We start from the raw sequence: 19,497 nt of genomic DNA on the forward strand, positions 1-19,497 counted from the left end.
TTTCTGTAGCTCAGTTATCTGTTTGATAAGCATGTATTTTCCAGAGGAGAAAACCAAGCATCGCAGCTGTTTAGAGGCTTTCCTATGGACCAGAGGTTCTAACTAGAACCTAACATGCTCTGATTCAGATGCCTATCTCATTCATTTAAGGTTGGCTCTCAGTCATGATGCAAGAGGCCATCCGTGCAGTAGGAAATGTCTGGCCAGGTCCAGAGCAGGTCTAAGGAGTAGTCAGAGACTTTTCAAAGGACCAGAGCTTCTTCCTACCTTAAGGTCTTCTGTTGTCCATAGACTTTGTATAGTCTTGGGCCAGCAGCACAATCTGACCTCCATGTTGGAGAGGCCCACCTAGTGCTAGCCAAAGTTGCCTTCACAAAAAAGTCCCGAACCAGGCTCCGGACATGTTGGGGATTAGGTGTGAATGGTGACCAAAGAGTAGAGTGGCCTGACAGGCAGATCTTATACCCTTTGTCTCACACCTGGTGGCATCCTGACACACCATACAGGGCTGGAAGACCAGCCTGCCAGGAGGCGCCTCCCTCTCCTCTGTGGGCTCATTGCAGTTCAGGGATGACAGTGTGCAGGACGCCTCCAGGCAAAATCCAATGCAAAGCCCATTTCCTCCCTGCCAGAGATGATTCCTCACTCCTGCCCGAGTGAGGTGTCTGCTCACGAAATCAATTTCTCGGCTCCTGCACAGCCCCAAGCAGAAGCGACAGGAGTTTTATTGATCCGTGCCCTCAGCAACATGCTTGCTGGGTAAGTAGGAGCCAGGTAGCTTCCCTGTCTTCCTGCTCCTCCTGTCCTACAAGTACTCATGTCCCCACACCTGGAAAGCTTGTCCCAGAAGGCAGTTAGTACAAACCATAGTCCCTGAGAACTTCAGGATACCATGCCCCTTCTGCTGACCATGAGGTACCAAACACAAGGTTATCCAGCTTGTTTGTTTGTTTGTTTATAGACAGGCTGGCTTGAGCTGACTATGCAAGTGAGGATGACCTTTCACCTTCTGTTCTTTCACCTTCACTTCCCAGGGTTCTGGGATTGCAAGCATATGCTACTTCGCTCTCTTTATGCTATGCCAAGATCAAACCCAGGGCTCCGTACTCTTCTACCTGAGCTACACCTCAGCCCCATGGTGCTCAAGTTTGCATCCTTGACAGAATGTCCTGCATCTGCTCTGAGGACCTCACCTGTCACTGTTGCCTACCATGACCTGTGCATGACCTTGGAGTACTGTTACTCTTCTTTACCTTTAGTTCAGTTCTAACCTCACCTGCTTTGCCTAACTACTGTGATGCAATCTGGCATCTTTTTATTATACTCATTACCCTGAGAATGGGTAAACAAATGCACATTGTATTGGAACAATGACTTGACTCTAAAGAGAAATAAACCAGGCATGAACTCCTAAATGTGTTGTTGAAGAGGGAAGATCAGACTCAAAGGTACCCTGTTGTGGGACTCTATTCACCGGCAGTTCTAGAACAGTTGTGACTAACCAATGTGTGATGTCCGAAACATAGGAGCAGGTGCTTCTGGGAATGCTAAATAGTGTAAGAGGCGCTTAGGTGTCGAGAATATTCTGGACACCACAACCACACCTCATCAAACGGTAGTCTTAAGCTTTTACACTTTGTATGGCATATGCTGTTTCTCAGGAGCCTCTTATGTCTAACACAAAAGAGCTTGAGGTGCTGAGCGACCACTTCGTCAGCAGCCTCAAACTAGCACGAGCAAAGGAACACAGGCTTTTCCACAGCAGGTGACAGACAGCAAACCTAGCACGGGGAGAGGGGGTCAGGAGCACTCAACAGTCCCTGTGGAGACAGTTTTCCAAGCAGGCACTGAGAGCTGACTCTGGGCATAGCCCATCATGGTCTTTGGGGCTCTAAGGATAGCTGGCACCAAGTATTGCAGCTCAGGCAAAGGCCAGCCTAGAGTAGGGCTCAGATGAGAGCTTCAGATGAGAGCCACAGAAATCACAGATACCAGGCATCACAGGTCCAGGGGACCAGTCTAAAGTACACTGCCAGCCACAGGAGAAGCAGAGAGCATCAGAGAAAGAACACTGAGTCCAGGGCCTCCTGGTCTGGTCTGGAGTCCAACCAAAAGGCACTCCGAAGAACATAGGAGCCCCCCAAAATGTTGATTCATAGCCTAGAAAAATGAGTCAATAGGACACAGAACTGACGCGGCCCTCTGCCTACAGGTAAGGGGTTCCCAGTGGTGGTCACAAGTTCCCCCAGGAAGATATTGTCAATGAATTAAAAAGGAATGAGGTCCTAGGGGTGACCAGAAACACGATCTCTGCTGGGAAGTGGAAATTACGAGGAGAGACAGAGTGGAATTCTCTCTTTCGTGTTGACTTGGGTGGCTCTATGTGTCTGAAGGTGCCCTGTTAGCAGCTGGTAGCGCGTCAGCTCCGTGACTGCACGCACCGTTCCGATGGAAGTAATACAGGACAGCAAAGTACTCGAGGCTCCTTTACTTGGGGAGTGCCCAAATAGAGTGCCCTATTTTCGAGGTTTCCAGTAGGTCTCTATTAACTACAGCTTCCCAGGTAGAACTCTTTTCCTCCTGTCCATCTACATCTAGGTACATAGAGTCTACTTCCTGTCACCTCCCATCCCTTTCCTCCTCTCTCCCTCCCTCTCTTTCTACTTCCAGGAAGTTGCCGCAGTCTTTTAGCTCCCACTTCACAAGGAACACAGGGTGCTTGCCTTTATGCCCCTGAGGTATTTCACTCACACAGTAATATTCCACCACGCGTCTGGTACACAATTTCATCCATCTCCGTGAATGCTCTGTCTCAGCTCTGTGAAGGGCCGTGCATTAGACACATAGAGATGCCTTCAGATGAAAGATGCAACGAATGCTTGAAATAAAGAATTCACTGCAAGAGCTTGTCAAAGATTGGGGTTGGCAGAAGAGTAAGTGAACTTGAGGATGGATCAATAGAAATTATCCAATCTGAAGAACAGAGGGGAAAAGACTAAAGAAAAATGAACACAGCCCGAGGGACACACACAATAATATCAAATGGAAATAAGTATTTGAAGAAACAACGGCGGTAAACTTCCAAAATTTAATGAAACTATCAGGATACAAAAAAAGAAAAAAAAAGGTGGGGATCTTAAAAACACTGTGAAGCCAAGGATAAAAGCACACTGATGGGCTGCTCCTCCTTGTTCCAGAAACAAACGCGTCTTCTCGTGCAGTGCCAGCCTGGCCCCTTTACGATGGGAAAGGTAGGAGTGAACAGATTTGGCCATGTTGGGCACCTGGTCAACGGGGTTGCTTGCTCATCTGGCAAAGTGGATATTGTTGCCATCAATGAGCCCTTCACTGACTTCAACTACATGGTTTACGAGTTCCAGTATGACTCTACCCACAGCAAGTTCAACAGCACAGTCAAGGCTGAGAACAGGAAGCTTGTCATCAACAGGAAGCCCATCACCATCTTCCAGGATCCAGCTAACACCAAATGGGGTGAGGCTGGTGCCGAGAATGTTGTGGAGACTACTCCTATCTTCGCCACCATGGAGAAGGCTGACGCTCACTTGAAGGATGGGGCCAAAAGGGTGATCATCTCTGCTCTTTCGGCTGATGTCCCCATGCTTGTGATGGATGTGAACCACAAGAAGTATGGCACTCACTCAAGCTTGTCAAAAAATGTTTCCTGCACCACCAACTGCTCAGCCCCCTGGCTAAGGTCATCTGGGACAACTTTGGCGTCGTGGAAGGACTCGTGACTACAGTCCGTGCCATCACCATCATGCAGAAGCCTGTGGATGGCCCCTCCGGAAAGCTGTGCCATGATGACCGTGGGGCTACCCAGAACATCATCTCTGCATCCACTGGTGCTGCCAAGGCTATGGACAAGGTCACCCCAGAACTGAACGGGAAGCTCACTAGCGTGGTTTTCCATGGCCCTACCCCCAATGTGTCCATCCTGGATCTGACATGCTGACTGGAGAAAGCTGCCAAGTATAATGACATCAAGAAGCTGGTGATGGAAGTATCTGAGGGCCCACTGAAGGGCAGCCTGGGCTACACTGTCTCCTGCTACTTTAACAGTGACTCCCACTCTTCCACCTTTGATGATGGCGCTGCTATTTCTCTCAATGACAACTTTGTAAAGTTCGTTTCCTGGTATGACAATGAATTCAGCACAACAGGGCGGTGGACCTTATGACCTACGTGGCCACTAAGGAGTAAGAAGTCCAAGACCACCCACCCCAGCAGGGACATGAGAGCAACAGAGAGGCCCTCAGCTACTGAGGAGTCCCTGTCCCAACTAGGACCCTGACACTGAGCGTCTTCCTCACATGTTTCTATCCCAGACCCCCAAAATAAAGAAAGGGGCCCAGGGAGCCCTACTCTCTTGAATACCATCAATAAAGTTCACTGTACCCACCAAACAGCACACTGATACTCGCTGCCAAATCTTAGCTTCTGATGCATTTAGCAGGCATTTGGATATCACAAAAAAAATGGTTAATTTCTTAGTTCAAAGGGCTAAAAAAAGAACAATCATAAAACAACATAAATTGTCAAAATGGAGGGGGAAAAAAAGAGAATAATAAAGGATGGAAGCAAACATTCAAAAATAGAGCACAAAACAGCCACATCGGGCTTACTTTGGGTTTTGTTTGTAGCTTTTTTTTTGGTGACAGATGACAAGATGGACTGACCCCCTGACAGGCAGAATGAAGAAAAAAGTAAGAGAGCAGAAATAAGCATCCTAGAATGCTAAAGGGGGAGGTACTGTGAGCAATTTCACACAAACAGAAGCGCTGCAGGCGTGAGGAAGCTGCTCTGTGCAGGGAGCACGTTGAAGCCACACAATCAACACAGTTTAGCAGCTATGATGCACGGACAAAGGCAACAGGCAGTTTTGAGTTGTCAAGAGGCTGTGTGGTCATGCTGAACACGCAGTCGGTGCAGCCCAGAATCCTCTGTCTAGAGAAATAGGGCAGAAACTCACACTCGTGTCCAGCGTTGCCTGCTGCCCCCGAATGAGTGATAGAAAAGATCTAACACTGGCAGCGTGGGACGAGCAGGGGGATGCCTGCTCTTCGGGTAGACATCGTGATGGTGGCTGGATGAAGGATGCAGCACAGAAAAATCTCCACAAGGTGGAAGGCAGAGGCACCCTGGCAAAAGCAAATGCTATTTTGGTGAGGGTCAATGCCATCAGGCCAACCATACTTCCAGTTTATGACTGTAAGCTGGCAGGATGTAAGCAGAGAAGGCTGGCTCCTTATGAACACCTGAGGATGCCAGGAGGAGGAGCATGAGCAGATGAAGGTCACAGGCCACGAGCAGGGGGCTGAATATGAAAAGTGGTGTTACGGGGCTATGGGGACCAATGTGCCCCTTAACTTTGCTCTTTGTGTACTTGAAGTACACAACTCAAGGTCAGAAACAACAACAAATTATCAGTCCCATGGTTCTTAGGGGTGGAGTGTGGAGGCCATGGAGTCAGGAAGCCAGTCCTTCTCACAGGAGAGGGCCATCCCAAGAGGGGAGTTCTCACTCATTCTGGAAATACAGAGACTACATGCAATGTGGCATCTACAGTGAATCTTGGCACAGAAAAGAATGTCAGGAAAGACTGAGGAACCCAAGCAGAGTGAGAGCCTCCATCATCAAGTGTGTATCAGCACTGGTACTTTAACTGCAGACAATGTGCCTTCAGACTGCAACAGACGAATAGTACAGGTACCTGGTGGGTGTGGCTGTGCCCTGCTTGCGTGCACCCATGTCTGTGGACCCAAAACTAGTCTGAAGTAAAAACATTTATTAAGTAAACAAAAAGCGTGGGTCCTCCAGTGTCTCATGACTCTCTCACCTGCTAATGGGTCCGCCTGACTGGCTAAGTCAAATATGTGATGGTTGTTCTTGGCTGTCAGCAAAACTTGATTGGCAGGGTTAGGAAGTTAGTGAGACATGTTTTCAGGGAGGTTACATCCTGATGCTCTGCCAGGTGAGCTGGGCAGAGGAAGTAAGAGCATCCTTGAGGGCCAGATCTCTTGATGGCCCCTGTGTGTTTCCTGTCCTCCGGGATGTGAGCTGCTCTGCTCTCTGCTTCCCATCTGCCGTGAAGTGAACACCCTCCCACCATCATAGTGTTCTACACTTTCTCCCCAACCCTGCATCCTTGCCTGGGTTTAGCTGTGTCACCTCTGCTTCTTGCTAGTATCTTCCTCCAGGGATACTAAAGCACCTGAGTCAGGAGCCTTTCTTTGGGTTTTCTGTGTCCTAAGGTCCTCTGTACCCCAGGTCCTCTGTCTTCTGTGTACTGGGTGTTTTGTGCCCCAAGGCCTTCTGATTGGTGGTACCTTTCCCTGGGATGAAGGAGGTCATGTGACCTTGGAGAACACGCCTTTCTCAAGGGCACCAGCAGAGTGCAGGGAGCGCAAAGAGTACAAGGAGAGAACCCCTTGGGTCCTCCTAGCTCCTGTTCAGCTACCAGCCCAGGGCCTGGAGCTCCTCCTGCCTGTGGCAAGGCATGTGAAAATCTGAATGAACACCAGACAAGCCATTTGTATTCTTTGCAAGACCTGGAATTTTTATATTGGAGGTTTTTTTCCCCCCTCTGGGAAAGACACTTTAACTGACTAATATTTTTTAGATTAGCTATGGATGTCTGTTAAAAAATCAAGTTCTGTCCCTTGTCACAAGTGTGAGTCAAGGTAGGAAGAGGCTGAATGACTCAGCACACAAGACACATGAACACTCCCCTCACTGCTAGAGGGGGACAGGAAACCCGACCTTGTGAGGGTGACTTGGAGGTGTGCATCCCCGGACCTTCTCCTGGCCACTGCCATTTCTGGAAGGTGGGGAGCCTGGTGGACCCTGGATTCAGCTCTACCCAACTGTGTACCAGAGAGACTATGTCTGGGTACCTCTCTGATGCTTCTGCTCCAACCGGATTATTCAAGATGATGGCCGGTGAGGACAGGATCCACCCGTTCTCACCACTCCCACCCAGGCCATGTCCCTCCATTCCTCCCTACGCCTTCTTGTTCAGGCCATTCCCCTGCCGTTGTTGCTCCCTAAAAGCAGGGGTCAGCTCTCGGTGACTCGAAGCAGATACACCTAGAGACTTCTGGATAAGCAGAGGCCTCCCATCTCAGAAATGGCTTTCCTGGGCCTCCCTCGCCAACAGTTCATGTGCCCCCATACCACAGTCATGTGTCTCTGCTCTCAAGGAGGCCCTGTGGGACAGAGCCAGAGGCTGTACCCGCTATCAACACCAAGACGATGTTTCTTCCTCAGTTTGTTACTATTTCCTCCTTGGGCTCCTATCTGCAGTCCATGTGTCGGGGGAAGGCAACGCCAGGGTCAGAGCAATGGCCAGGCGGGGTGGCTCCTGTTGGGCATACTCGTGATGCAGACGGTTGGTATGTGTGTGAGGGGGAGATTTTCTTGCTTCACTCCCTCCTTCTGTCCTCCCTCTTGGCTTTTATTTATTTGTTTGCTTTCATTGCCGAAATTAGGCCAGAGCTCTCAGCGAGCTGATCTTAACTCCTTTTTGGAACCCAAGTGGCCCAGTGAGACACTGAACCACTCTGACCCTTGAGCTCTTTCTCCAGTGTCTACCCAGGTGTGAGCTGTGTGAGATATGATAAGTTGATACCAGCTGGGTTTTCAGTGTGAGGCGGGGACCCAGTGAGGGTAGAAGACCCAGTGAGGTATGGGGACCCAGAGGGACTGGGGATCTCATGAGGAGTTGGGGTATTTTGCCTAGCAGTTGAACTGCTCCTCAGGCTTTACCCTTTCCTGGGTTTCAGATGGGCTTATAGGTGGGGCAATTTCTGGGGTCTGACTTCTGGGGATGCAGGTCAGGACCTCACAGTGAACAATCTAAGCCAGGGCGTACCTGAGAATGCTGGGTGGCTTGGGGAGAGCTGTGGTCTAGCTTGTGTAGGCTGCTCGGGCAGTATCGCTTCCCAGGCCCATCCTTACTGCCCGTGTGGCTGCTGCACAATACTGATCCCATAAGCCAAGGGCCACATGGAGGTCACCACAGGGAAGTGACCTTGAGAGGGTCACAGTGGGGACTTGTGACTGCCACCTCCTCAGAGGCCAGCTGGAGTGGAAACATGACTCTTTCAGATAGGTCCATTTCCCTCCCTTCCCCCTCTTCACAGTCTCGTAGAGATACGGCCATTCCTCAGCCTCAGCGCAAGCGGGTCACTACCACAGCCACTGCTGTCTGCTCAGAGGCCTAAATTACCGGCAAAGGGAGATAGATGGCCAGCCCTTCCCGGCTCAAATTGATTCTCACCCGGGGCTCCCGGCCCCTCTCCCCGGTGATCACTGGAAAAGCTTCCTCCTACACATAATGGCCCCTTATGAGTGCCTGATAGGAACAAAGATGAATATCCAATTGCACCCTGATGGGGTGAGCCAGTCACAGATGCAGGGATGGGGTGTGTTTCAAGGCTGTCCTACCACACAGCCTAGTGGCTTTCCAGGAAGATGCTGCGTCATCAGAGTGCCATTTTCCCTGGATGGTGGGAACCCTGAGGACAGACTCCAGGCTTTCTCTGCTTCTTTCAGAAGAAAAGCGGGGGTGCAGACAAGGTCACCAGCACATAGTGAACCCTATCCTGTTGTAGGCAAAACGGAGTTCTGGAGGCAAGGAAAGGCTAGGAACTTTCCCTAGGTCGCTAGGCTACCCAGCTAGCGAGGGTGACTTGGCCCTGTCTTGTCTGTCTTGTCTTGTCACATCCTCTCTCTAACCCCACCCTCCCTTCTCTCATCCCTCTACTCCAACCCTGCTGTAACCCCATCCCCTTGTGTGACCTCACCCTCCTTTCCTCTCAAAATCCCTGGGGCCTCATGAGGGCTAAGCTGGGAATAGCCTGGGGAACACAGCAGCTCTGCAGGGCTTCTGTCTCCTTCCTGACTTCGCTTAGCCGGAGAGAGGGGTGCAAATAATAGCTAGCATGTGGTAGGTGGCCATGACAGGTACAGTGATGGGGGCCACCTTCGGCATCCACAAGTAATGTCACACTAACGTTCTGTGACACTGACTGAACAAGTCATGCGGTCCCTCTTTTCCTTCTTCTCGGGATAATCTGATGCAGAGAGACTGGGTCCAGATGTTCCTAGCAGATTCAAGGGTCCTCTTTCTACCTGCCAGGGGACAGCAATGGCCACTAATAACATTGATGGTGACAGCGAAGATGGTGAAAATCATGATGATCGTGGTGGCATAGATGTGGAGTCAACAGTATTCATCACCAGTAGTGACTGTGGTGACAGATGTGATGAAGACAAGGGTGTATAGTGGTGGCAGTAAAGCAGCAAGAGTGGCCACGTCAACAGTAATAGTGATGGGCTAGTGAGGGGGATGCTGTTGGTGTTCTCCATGATAGGCATAGTGATGATGAGGTTGGCGATGGTACCAAGAGTGGTGGTGCTGATGTGATGATGTAGATGACAGTGATTATGAGAGTGATGATGATGACAGTGGTGATGACAGGGGTGACAGGAAAATTATGGCACTGTTAGTGTGACCGCTGATTCCAATGGTGCTGTTGAGAGTGATGAGGACAGGTATGGCATATGGCAGCGGTACTAGCACTGCTGATGGTGATGGTGTTGAAGGGATGGTGATGACATGACCCTGACAGCCGTGATGGTCGTGTGTGTGGGGGGGATGTGATACTAATACTGCTGAGAGTGTGGAGGAGAGTGACAGTTATGACAGTTATAGTGTTGACAGTGTGATGGTGATGGTGATGGTGACAGTGTTGATGTTAACAGCGATAGTGTCGATGTTGGTGCCCTTGAAAGTGATGGTGATGGTGGTAAGGATGTTGGTGACAATGAGTTGTATTAAAGACAACAGTGTCCATGGGCCCTTGGGCCAGGCAGTTTGCTGAGTGACCAGCAGCCTACACTGGGTCTTCACAACCTTCCCACAAAGCTCCTGCTATCAGTTGCCCCATAATATAAAAATGCAAGCACAGAGTTGCATGCCTGGGGCCACAAGCAGAGCACAGGATTCATATTCCTTTTTCCCCCCAAACCTCAGAGCCTCGTTGCCATCAGTCCCCCATTTCCTCCTCCAGAGCCCACCTGCCTCTAACTAGCTCCCTTACAGGCTGACAACTAATCTACTAATCTCCAATGTGTTTGGCGCCTTCCATTGTCATCCTGGCAGCCAGTGTCACACATCTGCTAATTACATGTTTTATTGTCTCATTTGCTGTTAAATATTGCCTGAGTCTATCGTTAAGCAAACCTAGCTCCTCTGTGGATTTATCCTCTTCTGAACTCCCACATACAACCCTTTGGGGCTTACTGGAGGCATGTCCCTTTTTGATGACCCTCTTTTTTGTCCTCCTGACATGACCTTTGGTAGTACCCCTGCCTCCAAATTACCATCTGCCCATCCTTCCTCCTACCTACTGTACCATGATGTCTTTAATCAAAAGACCACAAACAGCCCGTCGGTTGGGGGGGGTCCTTTGGGGTATCTATAGGGTGGACATAGAGCTGCACTCTTGTCCTGGCTTTCAGCCCTTCTTCTGCAGGCTGACCTGACAGGTGTGGTCTCTTCCCCTTCCAGACCAGCAGCTGGTTTCCTGCTCTCCCCATTTGCTCCCAGAGCTCTCCGGCTCCCCATCACCCATGGGGGCCACCCTAGGTCAGCTTCTTCCTGCAGAACACTTCTCATTAAGCCATGCCCGCCCTTTCCTGCTTGTGCCTGCTCACAAAGCTTTCTAACTGGGCCCCAGAACTCCCACCCAGGATGGAAATCATCCAGGTTTCCTAACACTGCCTTCTCCCCTCAGTTTGATGTTCAGCTCCCCATTACCCTGTGTGACTTCAGTACTCAACCACGATAGGCTTCATGCTCCCTCTTTCTATTCCAGGCATCTGTCATCACCCTCCATTTATGTTGTTGCTGGCCATCACCTTCTGTTGAGCCCCTGTACTTCTTGCAAGCCCACCCAGGCTATGTGTGCCTGCCATTTCATGCAGTGAGCTATGTCAGGAAGACAGAACAAAGGTCAGCTCCAAGGGACACATCACCCACCCTACCTGTTATGCTTCCCCGGGATGGAGCTTTGATGGAGGCCCACTCTCAGGGAGCCTTAAATGCTATCGGACTCTCCTCCCACCCCCAACCCCATTTTCCTATCACACTGGTGGTCTCGAATCCCTATAAGATGGCGACATTTCAGAAACTTCCATCCTAGACTTGCAACCAATACTGTTTATCTCCCTTCCTAGAGAAAATGGGATCTGGCCAGATGTGCCATCATCACCCCTTAAAAGCCTACTGGGACACTGCAGTGAAAATACTTCTCAGTGTGGCAGGTGTCCCCACCCAAGTCTATGCAAGAGAAAATTATTATCCAGAAGCAGCAAATGGTGTTGCTTCAGGCCTCTGTCCCAGCCCCAAACTCTCTCAGGAAGATGAGACCAGATCACAGGCATCTAGCCTTAATTGGCTTTCCTCACCCCACAACCAGGGGCCAGAGGTGCTTATTAGCTGGTGCTTTCTCTTCTCATCCTCAACCCTGGGTGTGGCCTGCATGCCCCTGCCTCTCTGCCAGCATTTTCAAGAGTCCCCTGTGCCTCACTGATAGACTTCAGGGCTTTTTTTCCTCCTCCAGGGATGTATCTGGCCAGATCCCATTTTCTCTCAGAAGAGGAATAAATGGTTACAAGTCTAGGATAAAACTTTCTGGAATGGTGCCATCTTCCAGGGATTTGAGACCACCCATATGCTAGGAAAATGGGGCTGGAGGAGGGACAGAGAGCTTACAAGGCTTCCCAAGAGCAGGGGCTACTGAGGGCCAGCTGAGGGGCTCTTCAGGCTCACTTATGTATCCCAAAGGCTATTTTGATCATCAAAGTGTTCCTCAACTTAATTCTTAATGCACCCAACACAGAGAAGTTAAGTGACTGGCCTAAGCTGACACAGGAGCTGTGTGTAAGGAGGCAGAGACTTACCATCTCCTGTAGAAGGTCCAGATCCTTGGAGGCGAAGATAGCCCAGGCTTTTCCACAGCCAAGCTCCAGATGGCCAAAGATGCTGCAGTCCTAACCCAGCTTGTCCTGCCCTGCCCTGCATTGGGTGATCCCTTGAGGGACCACTTCTCACCTTTCCTTCTGGTGACACCCACACCCTCAAGGGGCAGGGCTAACAGCTTCTCAGGTGAGCATTCCCAGCTGCCCCCATGCTGTGCAGGAAGGGCCTATGTGACCCAGAACCCTGGCCACACCATGAGGTATGTCTCTCCTCAGCTATGAACATGAGTGCACGCCATGTCCCGGGGCACCTAAGACTCCCTTGACACCTGACTGTCACCGCCCCAAGAAACAGGTGCACTGTAACCCACTGCTGAAGAGACACAGCAGCTCTGAGTCACCCCAAGGTCTAGGTGGTTAAGAAGGGGTGGGAGCTTGCTCATCCTCACCAGATCTACCTCTCTTTCTGCTCACCTCTGCATCGGGAGGCTACACATGCAAGGCTGAGTGTGTGTGTGTGTAGTTGAGTATGCATGGCAAGACTGTGTGAAAGAGAGTGTGTGTGTGTGTTTACACAGTGCTTGGCTAGGGCACAGTACCTCCTGACAGTGTCCCCCTGGCACACCACAAGAAGAAAAGGTGGGCAGTCTGACCAGCAGCCTTTGAGGGAAATCCTGCAGGGTCTGCACAGCTGCTGGACAGCTGGGGCAGAGCTGCCCACCTGCAGGAGCCCTGGGCAGCCAGCTGATTGGATCCAACAAGACAGAAGCAAGGAGGCTTTGTGAGCCACTTTTATCTTCTTCATAATACATTTCTTTAGATTACACGGTCAATATTTGTTCAGTGCGGAACCTGGGAAACAAACAATGGGAGGAGAAGATTGTCTGTAATTATGGAGACAAACGTTGTCGCTTTGGGGGGTGTGCTGTCTTCTCCCCGCTTCCTCGCTCCTTTTTCCTTGCGCATATATCAAAACTGCACGCTGTGGTTGATCTTCTCGGCTTCCGGAGGTCAGGCTGAGGACATCTTTTTTATCCAACCAAGGCTACCCACCACATTCCCCCTTTGCATGGCTTGTCCCATGGTTTGTCCTGTCCCCTCCTCTGGGTCTCTCCTTCCTTGAAAGGCCACACCTTCTGCCCCTGTCTCCAACAACCTCTTTCCTGTCCAGCCCATGCATGGATGGTGGCTTTGTCACTCCAAGGGCCTCCCAGGGCACAGAGGAGAAAGTGTAGCTTCCGGATGGGTTGAGAATCTTCCCTGGTCATACCTCAGCCTTCCTCCGCCTACTTTCTCAAGGGTCAACCTGCTCTCACTCAGATACACCCGCCCCCTGCTATGGATGCACCTGTCTAAAGGACTCCCACTGTCCCCATGCTCCCTGGACCAAGTATCTCGGTATGCACTCAGAGACAGCTGGGTTTTCCAGACTACGTGAGACCGCACTGACTTTCACTGTCACTTCATCACACACATTCAGCCGAGTTCACGGCACACAGCAGGCATGGTGGCAGATGAACAAATGAGGGTTCATGCCACAACCCCACCTGAGACACAGTTTCTCTGTGTAGCCTTGGCTGTCCTGACCTTGCTTTGTGGACCAGGCTGGCCTCAAACTCTCAGTGATCCCCCTGCCTCTGCCTCCCTGAGTCCTGGAATTAAAGGCATGTGCTACCGTGTCCCTTTACTGCCCATCTCTGTATATACATTTCCACACACAGTGTCTCTTCAGGTCACTCCTGTCAGCAGGGCATGATACATCATCCCCTGCCCCCTTCCTCCTGGTCACAGGCAGCCTGTCACATGGGCTCCCATATTTCCCACTGAGCCACAGCTGTTGCCATGTTTGGTGCGTTTGAGAGTAAACCCCCTGCTCCCACTCATTTTGGTGGCTATTCTGTAATTAACTGTAAGCGATTTCTCATTTATGTGCTGACCGCTTGGGTGACTTCTCTTGGCGGCTTTCGGCCCTGTGTGTGTACGCCACAGGTTTGTTTTTGTTTTTAAGATGGTCTTTGGATCATTAACCCTTTGTCTAAACACATCATGAAGTATTTCCTCCAGCACCGTGGTCAGGTGGCATTTGGGCAGGGAAATGCAAGCATCTATGTTGCCACATCTGCCGTCAGCATGAGTCTTGGTGAGCTTCACCTTTTGCCTCCTAACTCCATCTCCGTGACAGGGCTGCAATGACATGCGTGTCGTCTGTGCTGGGTCACAATGGCAGGTCAGTCCCCAGCCCAGCCAGCCTTGGGGGAACTGAGTTTATCTAGCTTTATAATCTAGCTTCTCAAATAGTACAAACACTTTCCCTTCTAATTTTAGTTTAGTTGTTCCCCCCCACCCTTGGAACAGCCATGAGGCAGATATTTCCAATTCATTAAACCTCCCACATGTGTTTTAAATTTCATTTCCAAGATAAAAAATCCCAAAGACAACACAGAAGATGAGAACACACATTCATTAAAATGCGGTTGCCTCCCACACCCTTCTCCAACTCCCTAGATTGTTCCTACCCCATACCAGAGCCTTCTGGGAATAGCGCTCTCTCTCTCTCTTTCTCTCTGTCTGTCTGTCTGTCTGTCTCTAAGTCATATGGAGTTTGGGCCACAGGCTCTCAGGGTTAAACAACTGAAATGCATTGCCTTCCATTCTGGAGGATGCAGGCCCAAGGTCAAGGCGTCAGAGGGCTGGCCTTCCCAGCACTGCTCCCTGAGGCCTGTAGGTGGCTGCTGCTTCCCCGTGCCCTCCACCCCCGCATGGTCCTCCCGTGCTTGTCCACAGACAGATCTGCTCTGGAGGACACAGTCAGACTGGACTAGGTCTTGCTCCAGTTACTTACTTGACCCTTCACCCTTTGAAGGGTCTATCCCAAATCCAACTCCACTCCGGGGAGGGGAGACAGTTCGGCCAAACACACCACAAGCAGACACGCTCAGACAGGAGGGTCACTCTGACACCACCCACACCGTTTTTGAGTACATATGACAAGAACCTGAAAAGGCACAAGCATTTGTTTGTTTTTCAAGCCTCCAGGTGTCCTCCAGAGCACTGTGGCACAGACACAGGGATTTCCAGACAGGGCTGGTGGGATCTGTGGGCAGCCGATCCCTTCTCTGTCTCTGGAGTGGGACTGATGGTAATTTTGGGAAGGTTAGCCCAGGACCATCTTCCCCACAGGGGCAGGGATATGATCCATGGGATTTCCTTTCCCTGGATAGAGCATTTTCATCTCCCCCCCCATGTTTGACTTTAAAATTCATTCTTATCCATTGGGAACTGTACAGAATACAAGACGAAGACGTCCCAGAGTTACAGCAACCCTAAGGGCCACATCTTTAAGAAGTCCCCGCTGTTTGTGTGTGTGTGAGAGAGAGGGGGGGGTGGTTTAGTGAGAGTGTGTATATAGTTTTGTGTGAGACTGCATATGTGTGTGTGTATGTGTGAGTGTGTGTACTTGTTAGAGTATGTGTACGTAGTGTGTGTGAGCGTGTATATGTGTGAGAGTATGTATGTGTGTGTGTGTGTGTGACAGTATGTGAATGTGTGTGAGTGTGTGTGCTACTAAAAGCTCATCCTGACGCCCCTTCTCTTCTACCTGCAATACAGCCTCTGTGCATGATGACAAAGACCTTTGCCCGGCCAACCTTCAGTCGATTCCAGACCTGACTCCACCTCTCCACTTCCTTGAACTCCGATGAGTAAGATGAGCCAAAGGGACCATAGCCGAGCACCCTTGATATCTGTGATGGCTGATTAGAATATCCATCTTGATTGAGATCTGCCTGGAGTATTAGCGAGGCCTGCTGCTGAGTGTGTCTGTGGGATATCTCAGGAGGGATGAACTGACAGAGAAGACCTGCCCAGATGTGACTTCACATACTTAGAAAGCCCCTGTTGTCTGTGACCTCATAGACTTGGGAAGAACCCACAGGCCCCAGCAGATAGCAAGGCCACAGCGGAGAAGGGGCTCAGGCCCTGGGGGGGGGGCGTGTTCTTCACTTCATCCCCATGCACCCCACAGTGACTTTCGTGCTTTCCCTGGCTCAGGTGTAACTAGGTGTCTCAGCTGGTGTCAAGTCTAAGGGACACGGACGCCATCCAGCTGTCTCCTGAGCAATGAGCTCACAGGGTCTCACTCATTATTCTGAGCTGCCACCTCACCTCTCACTTTTTGACTCGTCACAAACAGTGTGTCATTAAAACTCTCCAGTGCATCCGGCTCATCCCAGTGCCAGGTCTAGAGCAAGGGTGTCCTATGGTTTCGGCTGGTGCCCTTCGATAATGAGACAATCTACATGCCCATTTCTTACCTGTGGACCTCACTAAAGCCAAGGTGCGATGTATTTTTAACTCAACCTGTGAGGCATGAGGGTGAATTTCAACCTGCTGTTTTCCTTCTCTGAACCCTGAGTCCTGAGTACTCCCATTGGGCTGTCTGGTACTTTCAGCTGGTGTATCTGCAGCTTAAACCACGTTTCCTTCACTATCCGCTGCCCCTCACCCTTGGTTTCCACGCTGCTAGGGGTGACAGCTCCTTCTGTTTGGTTCTGCTTCCCGATTCTGCGCACTGGCCCTTAGGGCCCCTCCTTCTACATCCTCCAAGTTTTAACATTCACATTTGCTTTTGCCGCCAGGCCAGGTGCCCCAAGCCAAGCTCTGTTTCTGGAATGTTCTTAGAAGGGGGAAACCGGAACTCCAGGTGGACCCCACAGTGTTGGCTGGTTTCCCTTGTCAGCGTGGTTCAGTGGGTAAGAGTACTTGCTGATCTTCTAGAGAGCGTGAGTTCACCACACGCCACAGCTCACACCCATCTGTAACTAGATCTCTAGGGAGATCTGATGTCATCTTTTGTCCCCCGAAGGCACTTTACACACATGTCATACATGATACACATATATACAGAAATAAAAATAAAATTAAAAGAGACAACGGACAGGTACGTCCAGCCTGAGGCCTATGCTGCGTGCGGTGGGGTTGGGGTTGCATGCCCAACATGCAATCATTAAGGGATAATTTTGCTTTTCCTCCTATGTCAGTTATTCTCAGTTATGAAATCTGTAGATAACATGCCCATCCCAACGTGAAGAGGTTGGACACACATGTGCGGGCTAGTTGAAAGGTGTGTCAACCCCTTTGGGAGTCAAACAACCTTTTCACATGGGGTCATATATCAGATATCCTGCATATGAGATCTTTACATTACGATTCATAGCAGTAGCAAAGTTACAGTTATGAAGTAGCAAGGATAATAATTTTATGGTTGAGGGTCACCACAACATGAGGAACTGTGTTAAAGCATTAGGAAAGCTGAGAACCACTGAACTAGAATTATCTGAAAGGAAGGAGACTCAACTGGCAAAAGAAATGTCTCCGTAGGATCTGGCTGTAGGCAACCCTGAAAGGCATTTTCTCAATTAGTGATCAATGCGGGAGGGCCCAGCTCATTGTGGGTGGTGCCATCCCTGGGCTGGTGATTCTGGGTCTATAAGAAAGCAGGCCGATCAAGCCATGGAAAGCAAGCCTGTAAGCAGCACCACCCATGGTGTCTGCATCAGCCCCTGCCTCCAGGTTCCTGCCCTGTTTGAGTTCTGTCCTGTTTGGGTTCCTGTCGTGACTTCCTTCAATGGCAGACTACAGTGTGGAAGCTTAAGCCGAGTAAACCTTTTCCTCCCCAAGTTACTTTTGGTAATATTGCACTGCAGCAACGAAAACCCTGAGACAACACCTGAAGAGAATTAATGAGGCATTTTCGATGTATCTGTGAAGGCATTTCCAGAGATGATCGATCGGGGCAGATTATTTACCTTGAATGTGGTGATACCATTGATGAGCTGGGGTCTTGAACTGAATAAAGAGAAAAGGGGAAGAGCTAGCTGCACACAGTATCCCCCTTTCTCTGCTTCCTGCTGCATCTAGATTCGAACAAGCATCCTCCCAGCTACAGGCAGGAGGTGGACTGAACACCTGTCTACACTCATGATAGACTGCACCACCTGCTGAGAGCCAATAAAAGGAAGCCTTTCTCTTTTAAGTTGCTCCTTGTCAGGTCTTGGGTGATGAGAAAAAGTAATAGAGAGGCAGTCCCAAGTGCAGGAGGTGGAGGCGGTCTTCTTGGTAGGGTACAAGGGCTCCATTCTCTGTAACTGCCACCTCATCATCACAGAGTCACTGCAGACAAACCCAGGCCACCCAGACTCTATTTTCTCCCTCTTGCCGGGACCTGTGGTCTTCCCTTTTCCTTCTCCTCCCACTCTTCTTCCTTCTCTTCCCACTCCTCTTCCTCCTCCTCCTTTTCTTTCTTCTCCTACTTCTACTCCTCCTCTCACCTCTCTCCCCCTTCTTTGAAACAATTATTCTTGTGTGTGATGGGCTTGTGCCACAGCTTGCATGTGGAAGTGGGAAGACAGTCTTGTGGAGTGAAGCTCTCCTCCCACCTACACATTGGTCGTGAAGCTTATACTCAGGTTGTCAGGCTTCAAAGCCAGGGTTTTTAACCTGCTTAGCCATCTGGTCGTGTGGATGGTTTTGTGTCATCTTATCCTTCCTGCCTTTCACAGCCCAGGTGTTTACTCCCAACACTCAATTATTGTACGTATGATGCGGGGTTCCCTCGATCCAGAAGCCCCCAGCTCACACAGAAAAGGGACCCAGTGTTCTTTCCCTAAGCTTTCTACTCTGCCCTCTGTTCTTCTGGCCAATTCTGCACTCTCCTCTTTAGATTCCTGTTCCTCGCTGTTTTCCTTCTTCAGGAAAAAGGAAAGGAAAACAGTGGAGCCTTTCTTAAGTGGTCTAAAAGACAAACAGGATGGTCCTTATTCTCTCTCTCCCTGTAAACAGAGTCCATGGCTGTGTGAGGGGCCTGGGTAACTCTTTGCTCCAGATTGGCTATGAATGGAATCCACTAAGGTGCAGCTGCTCAGGCGAGAACAGCCACCAGTGTGCTTTATGTCCTTGCAGAGGACTCTCTCCTCTCTTGGAAGTTCCTCTCACTGCTGCTGCTCTTTCCTGTCCTGGTTGTTGGGTAACACTTTGCAACACTACCTTGCTATGAGTCTAGATTGGTCCCACCTGGCATGGCACAGGCTCTCTTTCTTTTCAAGGCTGCATTTCTCTCAGGCTTGAAAACAACAAAGTTCATACACTCTTTGCTAGCTCATCTTGCTCTCCTCCCTCACCCCTGCCTGGCTCTTGGACTCTTGGAGGCATCGTAGTGTCCCTTATCTATTTGCTCATAGTGCCATCCCTACACCTCTGAGATCCGTGCTCTTCAGTGTTCTGAGCCTGACTCCCACCCTGCAGTGTTATGACAGGGCCACAGCATATTCCAGAGCCGGTACTGAACTGGAGTGACTAGTTCTCGCTAGGTTTTTCTAGTTGTCCTATCCCATGGCTTCTCTGAAACTAGCTTCCTCTGACTTTAGGTGTTTCTGGGCCACTTGACTCTGTCTTTCACACTGCTGGTCCCTCGGGTGTACTGATAACCTGTTT

At 50.2% G+C, this 19,497-nt stretch overlaps 1 pseudogene; it reads left to right on the forward strand.

Moving 5' to 3' along the window:
- Positions 1–3,242: 3,242 nt before the first annotated feature.
- On the forward strand, positions 3,243–4,198 carry LOC129690805 (glyceraldehyde-3-phosphate dehydrogenase-like; annotated as a pseudogene).
- Positions 4,199–19,497: the final 15,299 nt, after the last annotated feature.

This window comes from Psammomys obesus, unplaced genomic scaffold (genome assembly GCF_907164565.1).
Source record: "Psammomys obesus unplaced genomic scaffold, mPsaObe1.curated_primary_1811, whole genome shotgun sequence".
NCBI lineage: Eukaryota > Metazoa > Chordata > Mammalia > Rodentia > Muridae > Psammomys > Psammomys obesus.